Source organism: Leptodactylus fuscus, chromosome 2 (assembly GCF_031893055.1).
Source record: "Leptodactylus fuscus isolate aLepFus1 chromosome 2, aLepFus1.hap2, whole genome shotgun sequence".
NCBI lineage: Eukaryota > Metazoa > Chordata > Amphibia > Anura > Leptodactylidae > Leptodactylus > Leptodactylus fuscus.
Window position 1 is genome coordinate 172,465,097 of NC_134266.1, and position 19,693 is coordinate 172,484,789.

The following is a 19,693-nucleotide window of genomic DNA, read 5'->3' on the forward strand; positions in this document are numbered from 1 at the left end:
AACAACAAAAAATCTCCAGATATCTATCACATTATATCACCTCCAATGTATGTGAGCTACTTAAGGAAACGGACATAAATCACATTCCTTCATCCCTGTGTCTGAACTGGCACCGAAGATAGTTTATCCCTGGAAATAGTAGGCACACAGTACAACTGAATATGGATTAGCCATGACATAAATGAAAAGCATGAAAAATGCTCATATGCATAAACCCTTATTGTTAAATTCATAGCACTAAGCCCTTCTAAGCTGAGATCCAAACACGAGTGTGTCAGTGTTCTGAGATTCTAAATGTCAGTGTCATTATTCTTGAAAAGATGTGGATCCCCACAGAATATACTACATGCTTGACTAGATACTAAGACTAAGGCCTTATACACACAACATGTTCATTTAAGGCTATAATAAGATGCCTGGATTGTTATTGTGCACTGCAATGAGGTTCCCTATTATGGACCAAATTTACCCCTAGAATCACTAAAAACAGTGCTCCCTTTGCTACAAAACATAGTATCCACTTGATCATGCATCAGTTTTTTTTAATGAATAAAAAACTAAATTATATATCACAGTATATTAATGAGATAGCATACATGGCCGATTAAAATGTATAAGCACCATATCTGGGATCTCTGTGATAAGCATCCTAATAATATTGTGGGAATAATGGTTTGCTTACATACTACTACAATCCTAACCATTTCTATCAGTAATCTCACAATAGTCACTACATGCAAATAACCTGTAACAAGTGCTTACAATAAAATATCATTTATGATACTTTCAGTAAATCGTAGAACAGAACAGAATAATTTTATTAGTCCTCATGGGGAAATTCAGTATTCCTCGGCTCAGTTTCAAACAAACATTATAGATATACACTTACGAGGCATACAAAGTAGTGAGGGGGTAAGGGGAACAAGGATTAGGATAGTTGCTTAAGATCAGATTTACTGTCCTAATGGTAGTCTGCATTTACGGTTTTGGAGGTGGAGCAACTAAAACTCAACTTGATCAGTTTTTTCAGTCAACATGTATAACCTACACCAGATCTTTAGTGTTAGTTGTGGGTTATATATATTCATTAAAATATCTGGTGTAGGTTATACTGTACATATTGACCGACTGGTCGAAAGAATTTTGGCCACTATTTTGATTTATCCGTTTTATATTTTTTTCACTATTAAAGTTAAGTTTTAGTTACTCCTCACTGTGATATATAGCTGGGATACAGATACAGTTCTTGTGTACGCCACCTCCTTTGTTTCTGTCAATATAAACTTATTTTGTTCAAATTTATTGTACTTTTTAAAATGTTATATATTGTATGTAAATCCTTATACTATGTACAGCGTGATCTACAGTTTTTACCTCCTGTCCTGTCTCTTCTTTCCGCCGCTTGCTGTTTGCAGTGACAAGTTGGTAGGCAAGCTAAGCCTTTGTGTGATGTATCGGTCAAACCGCAGACACTCCAAGTTTGTGCTTCTGTGGCCCTGATAACATTGCACATCTTGGAGGACATGAAAGATCCTCTTTAAAGCTACGGTATATATCTCTTTTAAATACAAACAGTTCAAAAAGAAACTGTATAGCTTATATATTCTATAAAAAAAAAAAAAAGTCAGATGGGAGATAAAATGTTCTATGTGAACAGACATATGACTACTGATTAGTCTTATGTGTTCAGGTTTCCGTTCATGGGGTCCGCTTGGGGACCCCACAAACAGAAACCTAATCTGCTTTAAAAAGTGGTTACATGCGGAAATCCACAGACCCCATAGACCAGTGATGGCGAACCTTTTAGAGACCGAGTGCCCAAACTGCAACCCAAAACCCACAAAATTTTCACGGAGTGCCAACACGACAATATAGACTTAATACTATGCGGATCCACAATTGCGGACAGTTACTGACCAAAAATTACAGTCATGTGGGGCTTTACAGAGCTTTCAATAATACAAACAACGTTGTACTGAAATGTAAAGGTCTCGGCATTTGGTACTTTGAACAATTAATTTTCACTATTTACATCGCACAGGATCTGTTTTATAGTTACCGTGTAATATTCTTCCATCCTGTACTAATATCACGTTTGCTATAAAACAGATACTGTGTGATATAAATAGTGAGGGGACCCCAGACAGTATTATATGCTCTGCAGTGGGCCCACCACACAATATTATATTCTCCACAGTACCACAGTAGCCCCCCAGTGTTATATGCTCCGCAGTAGGTGTCCCCCCCCCCCACAGGATTATATGCTCCACAGTGGCATCCACACACAGTATTGTGTGCTTATAAATAGGCCCCCCCCCAGTATTATATGCTCTTTAGTACACCCCCCAGTATTATAAGCCACCCCAGTATTATAAGCCCCCCCAGTATTATACACTCCCCCCAGTATTATAAGCCCCCTCAGTATTATACACTCCCCCCAGTATTATACACTCCCCCCAGTATTATACACCCCACCCAGTATTATAAGCCCCCCAGTATTATACACTCCCCCCAGTATTATAAGCCCCCTCAGTATTATACACTCCCCCCAGTATTATACACTCCCCCCAGTATTATACACTCCCCCCAGTATTATAAGCCCCCTCAGTATTATACACTCCCCCCAGTATTATACACTCCCCCCAGTATTATACACCCCACCCAGTATTATAAGCCCCCCCAGTATTATACACTCCCCCCCAGTATCATACACCCCACCGAGTATTATAAGCGCTCCCCCCAACATCATATACACAGTGAGCCACTCTCATACTCACCCCTGAAGAGCCGCCGGCATCCACCTTCTTGTCACTGGCGGCGCTGATGACGTCATCGCGCCCGCGTCGGGGCAGAGGTCAAACTCTGCAGCCAGTGTAGGCCGCGGTCGCGCGATCCGCGGCCTACCCTGACAGCTTTCAGCTGTATGTGCATTTGCACATACAACTGAAGGCAGTGATCGCTCATCAACGGGGAATCCTGTACCGGATTCCCTGTTGGTGAGCGATCCGGGCGACCGCACGCGTGCCAGCATGGAGGGCTCTGCGTGCCCTCTCTGGCACGCGTGTCATAGGTTCGCCATCACTGCCATAGACTATAATGGGGTCCGCCGGGTTTCTGCCCAGTTTCCCCCCAATAAATGCACAGAAATGCAAAGAGAAAAGTCCTGCTTGTAGGACTTTCTTCTTCGCATTTTTCAATCAGAATGATGGGCGGAATGCGCAACAAGCGCAAGTGTAAATCCAACCTAAATAAACATAAGGTTATTAGTCCAGGATACCAGGATGTCTCTGTCTTTACAATGGAACTTCTCTTCATCTTAAATAAAGGAAACCACCATGCGTCTGTATGAGAATCATTACACGAAAAGGTAAATGCTTTTTATACTTTAGCATTTCAGATACACTAATTAACATTAATTGTTATTCACTCATTATGACTTAATATCACATGTCATCCTCCTCTATCTATAACACAAAAAAGTCCTAGGATACAGATAAATTAAGTACAATAACCAGATACAAATACCTCTTCATATACAATATTGTATCAAGTATGCTCTACAAGACTAGAAATAAGATGTGCATCTTCTCTTTCCTCTGAGCTTAATATAAAATGAAATGCCACAATAATACTGCATATGTGAAATACAATAATAATCGGACAGAAAACCAGTCACAGGGCTATGCATACCTTAAACATTTCCCAATATGCTCATGGTTACGAATATGGAAACTGAATAAAGGGACACATTGCAAATAAAGTTAATAAAATAATGCACAGCTATTTTCCACTTACACGCACTATAAGTTTTTATTACAGATCTAAACTAGAGTCAGCAAGACTTCAGCTATGAAATGAATGATGCCTCCGCTTGCGTTTCACTGCCCATAGTGACACATAGTGATCATTTCACTTGTACATATAGGTCACCACTTTACTATAACTTTCTCTCAACCAGAAATACAATGTTTACAACACATCATACCCAAACAGGTCAAGCTATCGATGCTAAAGGTCAGAAATGAAGTTACTGGTGTTAAAGCTTTGAGCGGAGGCTTTTTGTTGATAATCCCAGTGAATCATATAGTAATCCTCTCCCTAATGGGGAGCAGCAGATTGCTTTCAAATGTACAGTAAACTAAAATAGAAGATTAGATTCTATAACGCCATTTATTTTGTCCTTGTGTCGGGGGCACATGTGCCAATTAATGATATAATTGCTGATTTGCCATCTTTTGTATCGGCCTCTTACACTGCTTGATGTAGGTACATGGGATATGATAGCCATGCTGCCATAAACATGGGACATCTATGGCGTGGTGTGGCACACCTCTGGTACATCTAGGTTGGGCTAGAATTTTCTGACATGCTCGTTATGAGGGCATAGAATTTCATAAAAAAGGGGGCAGGGCTTAAATGTGCCATGATGCGCCAAAATAGTGTCAAAGTAAGTCACAAAGTAAGTCAACTAAAAGATAGTATAAATGCAGCTGTCAGTCTAAAGATATGGCAGATTCATCAAGCATCAGTCACTGTAATAAATCTGGTTTATTTTCAGACTGCCTGTCTAAATTAGCACTGTAAATCTGGGCCAGTGGTGCCTGATGCTTGGGCCAGGAATCTACACCCATTGTGCTTCTGGCACCTCATGCACATAAAGTAGAAAAGACAGAATTTGTAGCATATTGCACACCATATTATGAAGCACAAGTATGATCGTGCTTGTTCTTATAGAGGAGCTTTCATCACCACCACTTTGTATGCTTTCATAGGTGGTGCTCCACTGTTCCTGACACAGCTGGAACTTTTTCTCCAGTTCTACTGTTCCCAAGCTATCATTTCTGTTAGTTTCAGCCCCCTACTACAGCTCAGGGCTGTCCACCTGACAGCAGACAGCCTGACTAGTATATTGAGTGCTGAAAGTAACAGATAAGTTAATTAGAGAAATTAGAGAAAACATGTCACCTTTTAATAGAAAACAGGCTCAAAAATTCTACCTAGCAACCCCATAAATCAAGTACACAGAAGAATTGTAGCATTCACCATTTTTTTGCATGTTCAGAAAGTCAGACATGCAGGACATTGGGCTGTGCAAAAAAACCAAAACGGTTTCTAGGCAGAGAAGCTCCATACGGACACCGGCGCTTAGCTTTAAAAACCCATTCAAATGGATGGGTTTTAAAGCAGACCGCCTGCAAACCGGCCCCTGTCCAGTTTCTCTGGGGTTTAGGACTGAAACCCCTGTGCGGACAGCGCCGGTAGTGTAATTGCCCCTTAACCAAAACAAAAAATTCTGAAGCATGCCTTGCCATAAATAGGGAGTATTGCACATAAAAATGGAGTGCACTAAAATAATTGTTTATTAATCATAAGCAAGGCAAAATGCTCAGTTAATGGTGATTTTGATTTGGATCATAATCGCCCAGCTCTAATTTGAAGTGACTGACCCCTTTTTTGATGAATACTACAGCTCCAGATACTGCATTGAGTACAGGTGTACAGAATAGACTCTCCCTGGCAATACTACTGCTAGTAGGAAATTTACAGCCTGTTTTCTGGTAAACGGAAGTTAGATAGGTTATTAAGTATATATCAAACATTTTCACCAAACACCTCCTGACAAAAAAAAAAAGCAAAATAAGATAAAATGGGAGTTACTCTTTAAATTCACCTACATAACGCAATGCCTACTTGAAGGAGCTGACAGATTCCCTTCAAAACCGTGATATAAAACAATGTCGTCTTACTCATTTCTGTATATGACAGCATCTCAAGACTTTACAAAAGTGACCAACTAGCACTAGCGTTCACAGATGTCAGGACACCACAAACATCAATGCCATGAGTGACTGTTCTAATACTAATCATGAAAAGTGTCTACAATGCAGGAATCCCTGTTTTACGAGCAGAAGCAACAGATGTAAGAAGTGTGATCAAAACTCATTATTTGGACGATAACTGCTTCCAGACTGTTTAAGATTAAATCTGCGACTGTAAGGCTGGAGAACAGATTGTCACAAGGACTAAGCTTAACTCACAGACATATGGAAATCTTCTCCCATAAAAATGAAAGTCAAGATCCGATTTCCACCAAGACTCAATAAAGAATTTTATTTAGGTTTGCATTTAGACTTGCAATGCTTATGTCGACTATCCGCTGAAATTTTATCCAGTACAACTTTATGTGATAAGGTGTACAGTGGGTTGAACATACTGCAAGGGATCTGTGTCTTTTCTCAACCCTAAGTACAGAGATGCAACTATATGGTGTGCAAAGATGTAATATGATATAATGTGACATCGCTGTGTGCATGACAGCTTATTCACTCAGCAGTGCTGTGTACTCGTCTGTTAAAAAGTATGTTTAGCACATCCAAGTATACATCCGAGAGTGCTCAATTTTGATGGATCCTTCATACATTGCGTCTACTGAGGAATTCCTGAAAACAATCTGATATATGACAGATTCCATTTTTTTGGGGGGGATTTGTAATTAGGTCTGATAAAACAACAAGTTGATCCATTTATGTCTATGAGGCCGTGTTGAGGTTGCTAATACAATGGCTAGCACATGGCCTGTCATGCGAATTAGTACTTATTCTAATATTATGATGCAATGTTTATTATCTTTATTATGTAGCGTCCCTGTGGTCCTTGACATTTAGCTGTAGCATCATCATGTTTAATATCTTTATTATAACTACTGTTTTGTGATCCAGAACACACTACTCCCTTACTCCCAAAGCAGTACACATTGGAGCAGATTTATTAAGACTGGCATTTCATATGCCATTCATAATAAAGGCCCTGCTTGGCACAAAACTTGCCTGAATTACCAATAGTTTCCGATCTTTTCATATATCATATACCATGCACCATAATGGAAGTCTACACCAGTCAGGAAAGCTTGAGTTAGTAATAAATGTGTGACGTATAGTGACAAGCGAGCCACAGAACATGGAATGGGGCATATCGGTGGTGCAAGAAAGGGCCTTTGTCCAAACATGTGTTACATACATCTGCGCTATAAAACTGGCGTAGATGCGTTCATAAATTCCAACATTATTCCCATACTGTGACACTGCTACATTCAGTAACCTTTTTCTATGCCTTCGCAGTGTTCACTATCCATGTACCGTGATATTACTGTGCACAATCTGGCAGATATACTAATACTGCCTAACATTTCGACAGGGCAGTACTTAGACTAAAAAGTCACAAACTGCACCAATCCTGCATCCATGTTGCACTAATGCAGTTTGACAAATGTGGAATATTATTAGTCTGTCTAGTCTAGGGGGTTTGGAAGCTGCTGCATTAGACGGGGAGGATGCTCTTACGCAAATAATAGCAGTGGGACTGCTGCCCCATCCACTGCATAGCAGTTGTTCCAGGGAATTACAGTGCCGTGCCTATTGGTGGAATAGCAGCAATGTGTACCCACTTCCTATTCACAGCATGTCAGAAGGCTGCCAACACACAGCTGATCTGTGTGGGGTTTGGGTGTTGGACCCCAAAGGATCGCATATTAATAATCTATCCTGTGGATAGGCTATCATTATAAAAAATACATTTGGGCTAGTAATCCCCGTTAATAAATGTGCCACAAGACAGTCATTTAGACAGTCTTTTGACAAAAATGCCCTGTTGACATAACATTTATGGCTGACATGTCTAACAGAGTTCTGTGACAGATGCCATACAATATCACCTATTACCCATAGGCTCCCAAGTTACAAAAAAGAGTATATATGAAGATATCACTTTGTGATCTCAATACAGTCAGCATTGTGACTAGAATGACTACATGTATTGACATTATTGAGATAATTATTCCTTTACTGTAACTTGTCTGTGGTCATTTCCCATTTGTTACAACATCATAATCCTTGTTCTGGGATATTATACCTGTTCTGTAACATCACAGCCCTCAATACAACATTCCAAAGACTTCACAGAGACATCATTGTTTATATTCCTGTGGTTTTCCTTTGTGCATCATCTTGTGACTCATGACTACGGTACTGTGACCTCACTTCCCCTAATTTCAGTGGTTACTATCCAGTTATTGCAACGGTAACAAGGCTTTCTAAATGTCACATGAACTTAACCTTGCCCTGAGCAATTTTCTTCATAATGATGGTTCAATCTGAACTTAATTTCAGTATCATCGCAACAGCCGAAACCATAAGAACTATAATAATATATTAATGTTACAATACAGAAGGGCACTCGACACAAATGTAGCAAAGTTGACTGTGATGTGGAACAACTGCTCATGATGAGAGAGTGGGGAGGTGTATTATTTTCTTACACAAATTTTCTGTTAAAAAAAATAAATAAATGAGCAAACCTCCCAGATTTAGCGTTGTTTCTCCAGTTTTCTGTTGTAGATGATGCTTGAAATCTATGCCAATGGGGTGTTGTAGATTGCAGGTTAGGAACACAGTTTTCTGATTGATAATTAGAGATGAGTGAACACTATTCGAAATGACCGTTTCGAATAGCACGCACCCATAGGAATGAAGGGAAGCAGCCGGCACGCAGACTTTGGCGGCGGCCGGCCGTTTAACCCCCTGCGTGCCGTCTGCGTCCATTCATTCCTATGGTTGCATGCTATTTGAAATGGGATTTTCGAATAGTGTTCACTCATCTCTATGTCTCATCATAAAATAGGAGAATTCTCCATATTGTAGGGATTATCAAAATAAGAGTAAATTCCCTCCAACGTGTTATCTGTGATTTTCTTAAAGAGGACTTTTCCTCACTAACTCCATTTAGCATCAGTTAATATGCGCCCTTCTATTGATTTCAGCACAGTTGGAATTTTTTCTCTAGGTCCCACCATTCCCAGGCAATAAATACAGATTTTTTTGTTGCCTGATATGCTACTTAGGTTCTTCACTGTCAGGTGGGAGGTGTCAGGCAGGGGCGGCGTGATTCAGAGTTCCAATCAGAGGCAGGCAGCGCCAGAGACCTCAGAATCACACCTCTTGTCTGGTGCCTGCCTGAAGGCACCAAAACTAACAGCACTTATTGCTCAGGAACAGAGGGAGAAAGAGAAAAAAAAATTATATCTGACTCCGTGAAGTAATGTGTATTAAATTATGCAAAGAGTTGGACCTAGTGGAGGTGGTGAAAGGTCCTCATTAAGGAATCTTTAATAGGCATTACTGTATCTAAAGTTGTCATAGCATAGTCCAATGACTAAGCCAGTACTTCTATATCTGTGTGTATTACAGGTGTTTTCCATGCTAAAAATACTGATGATATATTCTAAGGACAATGTTATCAGATTGGTGGGGGCTTGACACCTGACACCCCTGTAGATTTGTTGTTCTCAGATGCTGATAGGCAGAAAAGGTACAAGGAAAGAAGACAGATCTGTTCTGGGAGCCGTGGTCAGACCAGGTTACTGCAGTTTGGGAGTTAAGCTGCATTGACATGGTTAAACCACCACACCGCTAGGCATCTGTGCATTGTAATAACCTGTTACTATTTTAGGTCATTCCTAAGGAAAATTCCTTTAAGCTAGGCTGGGTCTACATGGTGACACAGTCACAAAATCATTTTTGTAACAGTAACAATACAGCCTGTATCTTTCCTGAGGTCTTGCAGCTATAATGCAGCCGTGTTTTACTTCCCATTCTGCCCTCTTATCTCCAGTGTTAGGTACAGTTGGCAAGGCAAGACAATAGTAATATATTACCTATCCTTTCAATATAATTAGTATTTAGCAAGCAATATCTAACGTCATTGAGGTCTAGACATGCCACATGTGACATGAAGGATGTGAAACCATTTGTTCTGTTTAGACAATACGCACGCATATCAGCAAGAGCCTTTTCTATAAAAGCAAATAAGACGTAATAACAAACACAAACACCTGTTTATGTATAAACACAATTATGTAACCACACAATAAATCTACATATGCTAATATCCTAAACACAACTTATGTCAACATTATAGTCTACCTTCGCTCAAAAACATTGGCGTGACTAAACTTTCTGAGCGACTTTTGATTTTTTGGCATCATTTGTGTCATTAATAAATTAATGGTTAATAATGTTGCTCAGGGCCCGTTCACACGGAGTAAACGTGCGTGTATTTTGGCAAAATACACGTGTAAAAAATACACGTGTAAAAATAAGACTACCATTGACTTCATTGACATTTTACATGTGTATTTTGACGTGTATTTTATGTGTGTTTTTTACACGTGTAAAAAAAGTCATTGAAGTCAATGGGAGTCTTATTTTTACACGTGTACTTTTTTTACAAGTGTATTTTTCCAAAATACACGTGAAATCTGTACACTGTTTTCACTAGGTGTAGGGGTGTACTGGTGTGCAGCCTCTTGTATCATGCAAAGAAATCTGGTGTCTCAGTTGTTCCCGTAATATTTACAGAGATATCACCAGTTGAAGACATAGTCAGGATTGGCATATTTCTATAAAGTTGGGGGAACAGTATAAAAAAAGTGCCAAACTGCCCTTTAATAAAGTTGGTATTTTGGCATTTTTCTGATTGACCAAGATATTTGTTATAATGTATTAAAAGTGTACAACATTGCTTTAAACTGTAAAATATTCAGACTTTTTGTGCACGCACCAAAATCTGTGATGTCAGAACACTGTTGTTAATTGATTTGTGAATTTCCCCCAATGTTTTGGGAGGGAAGGTGATTCATGAGTGGCCAGTTAGTTCACTACATGCCAGTTAAACATGCGCAGCAGTCTTTGCGTGAAAACCCCACAAATTAGAACCATAGATTGACAATGTCTGTAAAGCACTGACGGCACTATACAAGTAAGAGAAATAAATCCATAGATTGCAGCTATCAGGACCACTAGGAGTAAGGCTGGTCTTACACGGCCGTAATGTAAGTCCGCAATTGAGGGTTTTCAATTGTGGACCATTTGCGGACACATTATATTCAATGTGGCCTCTTACACCACTGGATATTTTATCCGTGGTGTGGCTGGGCCGCAACTGTGGTCCGCAATTTATAGAACATGTCCGTAATGGCCGTGAATTGCGGCACAGCATGGACTCGCCCATAGCGGCAGGACACGGACAACTGCGGAGTCTATGTTGCCGATCATTCTATGGCTATCATATTATAGATACAAACAACATAAATGTATCATATCACCTTGCTAATATGTATTTACTTTTAACATTCACAAAATAAATCTTCTGAATTGTTTAATGATTTAAACGAAACTATTAAACAAATTGTTTCACAAGTCAAAAACTTTTTCTTTTCTATACCGCTCTCCTTACTTTCCTGAAAGGAGAGTGTCGAGGGATGTAGGTTGGGCGTAATCCCCACCAGATTATGATCATTGACACTAGTTTACTAGTTCTGAGCTGCCATGGATTTCATTGCTGTAAATGAGGCACACACTCCCTAGCACAGGAGATAAGAAGACTGGAGTTGAAAATACCAGTCTTCATAAATCTCCCCCTCCCCCCTCCCATTGTGTTCTAGTAGAAACAATTATATTTTTACAGTAACAGTAGTAAATTCATGTACCCTTAGGTAGTATCATATTACTCATGTAAAGGTATTGCTATAAGTAGCCTATTAAGCTTTTCAATGCCAGACTGCTAGAAAGGATACCTAAATCTTTCCAGCAGCAAAGTTCTAGTGGTTGCAGATTAGTATGTAATTAGAGATGTGTGCCAAGAACGTGATGGATGGATCACACTCTCCCCGCATAAAGCTTGCAATATACACTAATACACAATATAATGATTATATTTCATCATATGAGCACAGTTATATTGTTACTGTATACCTACAATATATACTGTAAATATAACTATCAACATTAATATAAGTACATGAAAACCAAAAGGACTGTTCTGTTAAAATAGCTGAGAAAAAATAGAATTCTGTGTAGCGATCAGTTTATCATCACAAGTCTGGCTTCTCAAATGGAGGAACTAGGTTTCCCAGGACTGCAGTCATTGACACTTAGCAGCTGTCTGCTCAGACTTAGGGAGAAGCATCTTAAAGGGATTCTATCACTAGAATACCGGTTTTAAATTAAATACACGTAGGAATAGCCAGAAAGGCTATTCTTCTGTTACCTTTATTATTCTGATCCGCACCGCCGTTCCTTAGAGATATCTTCTTTCTTCCTTATGTGAATGAGTTTTTTTGCACCACTGGGGGCATTCTCCTGCGCTCAAACAGCACTGGGGGCATCCCCAGTGCGGCTAGAAAACTCTCCAGCGACAGCCTCAGTCTTCTTCTCTGTCTCCCGACCCTTCTTTTGAGCTCCTCTTCTCTTCTTCAAAAAGCACAGACTGCGCATGTTCGTCGGCCCTTTTGTAAGAAGAAGAGAAAAGGAGCGCGAGAGAAGAGACAGGAGGCGGAGAAGACATAGGCCGTCACTGGACAGATTTTAAGCAGTGATGAGGATGCCCCCAGTGCTGCGAGAAAACTCATTTACATAAGGAAGAAAGAAGATATTTCTAAGGAATGGCAGCACAGATCAGATTAATAAAGGTAAGAGAAGAATAGCCTTTCTTGAGGCTATTCCTATGTGCATTTAGTTTAAAAAGGGTATTCTAGGGATAGAATCCCTTTAAATTGTAACAAAAATTTTTGGACAACTTTTGATTTTATTTTCTTTTTTATGTAGATTGTGAGCTCTATATAGGGCTCACAATGTAATTTTTTCCCCTATCAGTATGTCTTTGGAGTATGGGAGGAAATCCATGCAAACATGGGGAGAACATACAAACTCCTTGCAGATGTTGTCTCTGGCAGGATTTGAACCCAGGACTCCAACACTGCAGTGCTAACCACTGATCCACCATGTTGCCTCCAACTTTTGATTTTCTGTCGATATTTGTGGCATAAATATATTCTGTAATATGCTTTATTTAAAAATTGTGGCTCCTTTCTGTGAAATCCTGTATTTTTTCACTCTTTCCTTGGTTTCTGTAATGGGAGCTCTTTCTGCCTCTCACTAAATGTTACTGTGTACAGGAGTATGGGGCTGTGTAGTAGAGGGTCACATCAAACAGTTATAGCTCGGTCATTATTAAATGTACAAAGGTTGCAGTGTTATCTAAATTATTTCCAGAGATATCACTAGATGAAAACACAGTCAGGATTAGGATATTTAGAAGCATATGTACAATATATACGAAATAATCTCAGTGTCATGTGAAAGAAGAGAATCTCCTCTTTCACATGACACCAAAAGCAAGTTTGTATGCTTTATAATGTCCGAGATACACTCACAAGAAAAAGGGTAACAATGCTTTGAACTTTTGCCTTTCAGGTTCCATATCTTAACATCCACTCCAGCTTCAGAGGTGAGACTACCATCATTTTTTAGACAATCATCTTGGCTATCTCACACATAAATTTGACTGGCAACTATTTAGTATATGATTAGTTATGCAGATTCTTGTCGTGTAACGGCATTGTTACTGTATTGCTGCTAAAAATCTAAATGTATATATTATTATATATATTAAATAAATCCAACTTTGGCTTTCAACACTGCCTGAATCCTTCTGGGCATGCTTTTGATCAGATTCAAGCTTGACTCAACCAAAATCTGATGCCAGGTTTCTCTACACATTCCCAATGTTGGTGTATACTAGTTGACTCACTTGGATACAAATACAGCTCTTTCTTCAACTTTACCCACAAGTGTTCGATTGAGTTGAGGTCTAGGGACTAATCCAGCACTTCCACTTCATTGTTATTGAACCATTTCTTCGCTAATCTCGACATTAGGTCGTCCTGCATAAAAACAATGTCGTCCTTTTCATACCCATAGATCTAGAGTGCACGATGTAACTCATCTTGCAGGATACTCACATATATCTCAGTACTGAAACCACTATCGATCCTGGTCAAGTATCCAACACTCTTAGCTGTGAAAGAACCCCATATCATCAGGCTTCCTCCACCAAACTTGACAGTCCCTTCAATTTCTTGATCCATGGGTCCCCTTTTCACTCTTTTCTTCCAGACCCATTTGTACCCATCAGAGCCCAGTCTATTGTTTTTCCCATCATCGCTCCAAATCATCTGTTTCCAATTGTAGGCAAACTGGATTTCTAAAACAAGTTAACTCAAATAATGACTATAATCACACCAGAATATAATACAATAAAAAGTGTTTAATAAATGAAAAGAGATAATATTTAGCTTTGGTTTCAAATTATGTAATAGCTCACTGGATGGATCCCCCATTATATATCATTCGATGACTTCCAGAGTTGCATGGCACGCATATATGGTACAATGCCGAAACTAACTAAACAATAGCCCCCTACAGCTTTTATAGTACCCTTGGGAAGGGTGAGGGGCTGATGTGTAACGTGACCATTTAAGGTACAGGAATTTGAAGAAATTCTTATCTTATGAGCACATAGTCACAGTAGTGACCCTCCTATAGATTCACCAGCAATACATATAGAATGATTAAGACATTAATCCTGTCATATTACATATATCAATAAGACAATATGATTTTGGGAAATAAACATGTCCTATTACTGCAATCTTCTACTTTTCATACTTATTTGCAAACTCAAACCAACGCTTCTTATAACAATAATGAAGTAGTGGCTTCTTCACCTTTTTTTGGCTCACCATTCCAGAGTTGTGTTGCACACGTCAAATGGAACTCTGTGATCTCACTATTACAAAGCATATGAGCCACCTCCACTGCTGTATTTGTCGTGCCAGAACTGATAGATCTTGTGACGAGACGACGTGATTACTCCAATATTTCGTCTGGATGTCCACCTATTGGCTTTTGAATGGATGGCCGGACTTCATATTGTATTCTTCCAACTGTCATGGCACTTACATGATGCAGTTTAACAATTTTCTTGGCTGAGAGAACGCTATCAATGAGCTGGATGATGCTTTTCCTCTTTTCTTCGGAAAATTTCTTCATGGGTGATCACCGATTTAAACCAATGACCTTTCACTTGGGAATCAACCTAATAACACACTGAGCTCTTGGGGAATGTGAGAATCGGTTATAATTTGTAGCATACAAGAAGAAAAAGAGTTTTCCACCACTAGGAGCAAAATATGCAGTTACATGACAAGAATCTACATAACTAATCATATGCTAAATAGTTGCAAGTCCAATTTTTGTATGAGATAGCCAAGATAATTGTCTATAAAATGATGGTGAGATATGGAGCCTGAAAGTCACAAGTTCAAAACATTGTTACCCTTGTGTTTGTTAGTGTATGACTGTTTGAAGTGACTTGCCCATACCTCATTTCCTCTACACAGCCCCATACACCATACACAGTAACGTTAGGCTTACAGTAAAACTAGGTTCACACTAGCATTCTAGTCTCCGTGCGAGACTCCGTCCCAAATTCCACTTAAAAAGGTGGAGAGAAAAGCCCTACAAGGGCAGTGTGTATGTGGATTGGGGTGGGATCTGTCAGTCAGATGAGTATTAAGCTGACTGCTATCAAAGGCTGAGTTCACACTACCGTTGGATGTCCATTCTGACAGTGTCTGTTTAAAAAAAGAGGGTATCTATTAGAGATGAGCGAACACTGTTCGGATCAGCCGATCCGAACAGCACGCTCCCATAGAAATGAATGGAAGCACCTGTGACGCTGGCCAGTCACAGGTGCTTCCATTCATTTCTATGGGAGCGTGCTGTTCGGATTGGCTGATCCGAACAGTGTTCGCTCATCTCTAGTATCTATCATAACGGACACTAACTGATGTCAATGTTTCAGTTCTTTTAACTGATCCATTTAATAGATCAGTTAAAAAAAACGGACACATTAGCATTAGTTACAGTGGGTTCACACCTGTGCCCACTCTCCGCTTTGTAGGTTTCTATCTTCTGCCCAAGAAATTGGACAGGAGACGGAAACCCGGCAGTCAGTGTCCGCCTGTGAGCGTCTTCTGTTCTCTGTGGCAAAACAGGTGTTTTTTTTTTAACTGACACAAAGTCCTGCATGTCCAACTTTGTGTCCGGTTAATAAAAAACGATTTAGTTGCAGAGAGACAGAAGACGCTCACGGGCGGTCACTTTACAAATCCATTCAAGTGAATGAGTCTGAAAACTGATTGCCGGCTTCCGTCTCAGTTTCTTGGGCAGAAGACGGAAACCTGCAAAGCGGAGACCGGGCGCAGGTGTGAACCCGCCCTCAGTGTCCGATTTTATACTGTCCCTTTTTGGCTTTTTCTTTTTGTTTCTGCTTTCTGAGCATGTGCAGAAGAAAAATGGACAGTAATAATGGACAGTATAACGGACGCCCTTAGACTTTAATGTTAAAAAATAACACACGCTTGACGTCCATCTTGAAAACATTATTTTTCCTGCACACAAAAGTCCTGCATGCAGGATTTTTTCTCCACAAAAAATAATTTACATTTGACAAATTTGGTAAATGGACACTAACGGTCACTAGCGTACACCAGATAAAATCCCATTGAAATCAATGGAACTTTTGGCAAATTTGTGACAGTTCTGCTACTATCTGTTGCTAAAATCTTGTAATGGACAATAGCAACTGACACTACTGATGATCAACAGCGGTAGTGTGAACGATCCCTGAAGTCTCTGGCCAACGTCAGTGTTTCAAGGAGGCAGTTGTTAGTAAAACAACTTTTAATTTACCATTTAAAGGGATATTCCCAACTCCCAGACACTTATGGAACATCCTGCGGATATAAAAAATAGGGGTAACGCTTGGGTATTTTTAGGATTCCTTTAAAAGTGAATAAAAGTAGTCATGTAAGCAAGGCCATCTCTCCATTCACAGTGTCCTGGGGTGCCCATTTTCAAAATAGGTGTGAATCCAGGGGTAAGTCCTGCATCTGTTAGATATTTATGACTTATCCTGTAGATGCACCATTTATGTCCACAAACGTGGGTCACATTTCATCATCCAGACCTCACGGATTAGTGTACTAGGGCCTGTTAAATGAGCATTGTGTGGTATGTAATTCTCCTTCAGCATATGAGGTTTACATGTGACATCAACTAATCGTGGGCTTCCAGATGAGTAATCACTAACTACTAGCTTATCCCTGGGGGACCGTTACATCCGGAAGGGTTTTCTCATACCCCAGGAGGGATGACACCAGTTATGTTTAAGCTGCTTAACTTTATAAATATGAGCCCAGTTACGTCTGTCATATTTATTAGCACATAGCAGAAATGAATTTGATGTAGCAAACCTTTTTAAGATGTAACTGAAATCTGTCATATCAGTCATCCTGTAAAGTAGAGGTGAGACTGCCAATTACAATAACTAGCCACTTTGATCACAATACACCAGTAATAGGTTAAAACTACAAAAAAACACTATATATATATATATATATATATATATATATATATATATATATATATACATACACACACACACACACACAGAAACATATTTAGTTTTCAACTGTGTGTTCTCCTGTGTTCTTTTTTTAATAGACAGCACACGACCCCAATGAAGTCAATCGGTCTTATCACGCAGTCTTTTTTTTAATGTGCCATGTGTCTGATCCGAAAGATGAGACCCTATCCCCGTTAAATCCATTTTTCACGGATCACTCATTGACTGAAATCTATGAGATCAGTGAAAAATAAATCTTATACAGATACAAATCGACTTTGAATAACAAATGGAGGCAACCATGTTGCACAGTTGACAGACACATAAAAGTGAATATACCTTTAGCTAAATACGGTGCAACATTGCTCTATATTTGTTGTGCATTTATGTGCACCATTTTGAATTCCTGTGTTTTAAGATCTTTTGTGTGAAATGTGAGTTGCATTAAATGTGCTATGTAGTATGTGCCATCTCAATAAATTTGAGTCCATATTAAACGACTCTCCCACGCTCTGCAAAGTCTTTTGCTACTACTGATAAATGTGTCTCAGTGTGTTCTGGTGGTTTCATTCATTTTCTATAGAAAGACATGAAAACCTACAGGAAGTGACCAAGACGCACCAGTTACATTCAGCTCTGTTACATTAGATCCGACTCATCCACATGATCCTGTAAATCACATTGATATAAAAATAAGGAAGCATGAAAAGGATGTGGCCGCTATGAGCAGCATCATTGCACAGACAGAGGGCAGAACAGAGGAAAGCTGCATTTCTTTCAGTGTGTTCACCAGCAGCTCCTTCTAGGAATCCCTGAATAACTCAGCAGTAGCAGCAGCAGCAGCAGCAGTAGCCAGTGTCTCCTGAGCCTCCTCCTGTGCACACACACTACTACACAACTCATCAAACTGCCTCCATGTTCCTTAAATGAACCGCACTAGCGTCTATTTCACATAACACCTCTGCTGTGTATATCATGTGAATGTATATGAATATTTGTGTACCATAGAAATAATGCCATGCACAATACGTCCTGTATACCAATAAGGTAGCATCACTGACATATATAAAAGTGTCCGTCAGTCCCTGGTGGGATATGTCACAATCCAGTCTTTCAGTATGTAGCATACACAAGAACAGTACACATGGAAGTAATAGAAGACTTTTTATTTTGTTCTGATACTTCTAATAAAACTTTTTACGACCTAATATATTGTAGGTTTCCAACATTCTGCAATATTTCCTAGTATAAAAGTCGGTGCCCAGCGTATAGGTGGCATATAGCTGTCATAAGCAGTCTCATGTCAGACATATACCTCACATACTGAGACATTTACATGCATATACCACAAGACTGAGACAAATCTGCTCCTTTGTCTCAGAAGGACATGTAAAGGTATTTGTTATAAATGATCCCAATGTCTAATACTAGGACAAGAACAGATATGGAGGTTTGTGGGCACTGTGTGTGTTCCTGTATGTGAGTGTATACGATAACATGTGTGCTGTGTATGATATATGTGTGTACTGTCCATCCATGACAGTGTGTGTAGTCTATGTTGGGTTGATCTATGTCTATCCATGTATCTATGTGCTTATACATACATACATGGGTGTGCTTGTATTGTATATGTGTCTATCTCTATTGATGTGTGCCTAGCTGTATGTATGGGCTCCACACACAATAGTCCATGCAGTATACTGTATGTTCTGTATATACCATATGAAGCATTGGACTCTTTGTCTGAGGACTCACAGCCTGGGTAGAACAAAGCCGGCTGTGGTGGGTACAGAGCCCGCACATCATGCCCCTGCCCCATAAACCCGCCTTTACCTGCAGGCACAGGGATCTCCTGGTCCAGTTCAGCTCCACAGAGTGACACTGATCCCCGGCTGCGCCCGCTTGGGGACTGGGCACCTCACACGCCGCAAGGCTGCCACTGACATGTTGGAGGCTGCAGATGGTGAAGCTCTCCGTGTGTTTGGTCCGGGGTTATTGAGCACATGTGGAGACTTGCTGCTTGTGAGCAGATAGCATGGAGATGGTGGGAACAGCTATGTCCCCTCTGTGTGTGTGTGAATCCATAGCCCCGGCTGCAGGAGCTGCACTCCTCCCAGAACCCCGCCCCCACTCCCCAGTCTTCTCAGGAGATGTCAGTACAGAGAAGCTGAGTGAGGAGATGCTGCTCACAGTATACACCGGCTGTACACGGTATACAGCAGCTGCTCTTATCTATAGATGTATACAGAGAGTGGGCACCTCATGATAGACCCGAGCTCCTCTCATACTCTGAACTATGCATGCACTGGGCACATGTACAAATGCTACC

The 19,693-nt window shown here is 40.0% G+C and overlaps 1 protein-coding gene across 2 annotated transcripts in view; it reads right to left on the bottom strand.

Moving 5' to 3' along the window:
- The window catches only part of ST6GAL2 (ST6 beta-galactoside alpha-2,6-sialyltransferase 2), a 115,203-nt gene extending 95,763 nt beyond the window's left edge, over positions 1–19,440 (bottom strand). For both annotated transcript variants that reach the window (XM_075265131.1, XM_075265132.1), the window contains exon 1: positions 19,198–19,440. The gene's annotated coding sequence lies outside the window, so the exon portion shown is untranslated. The remainder of the gene's footprint in view (positions 1–19,197) is intronic.
- Between the last annotated feature and the right edge of the window lie 253 nt (positions 19,441–19,693).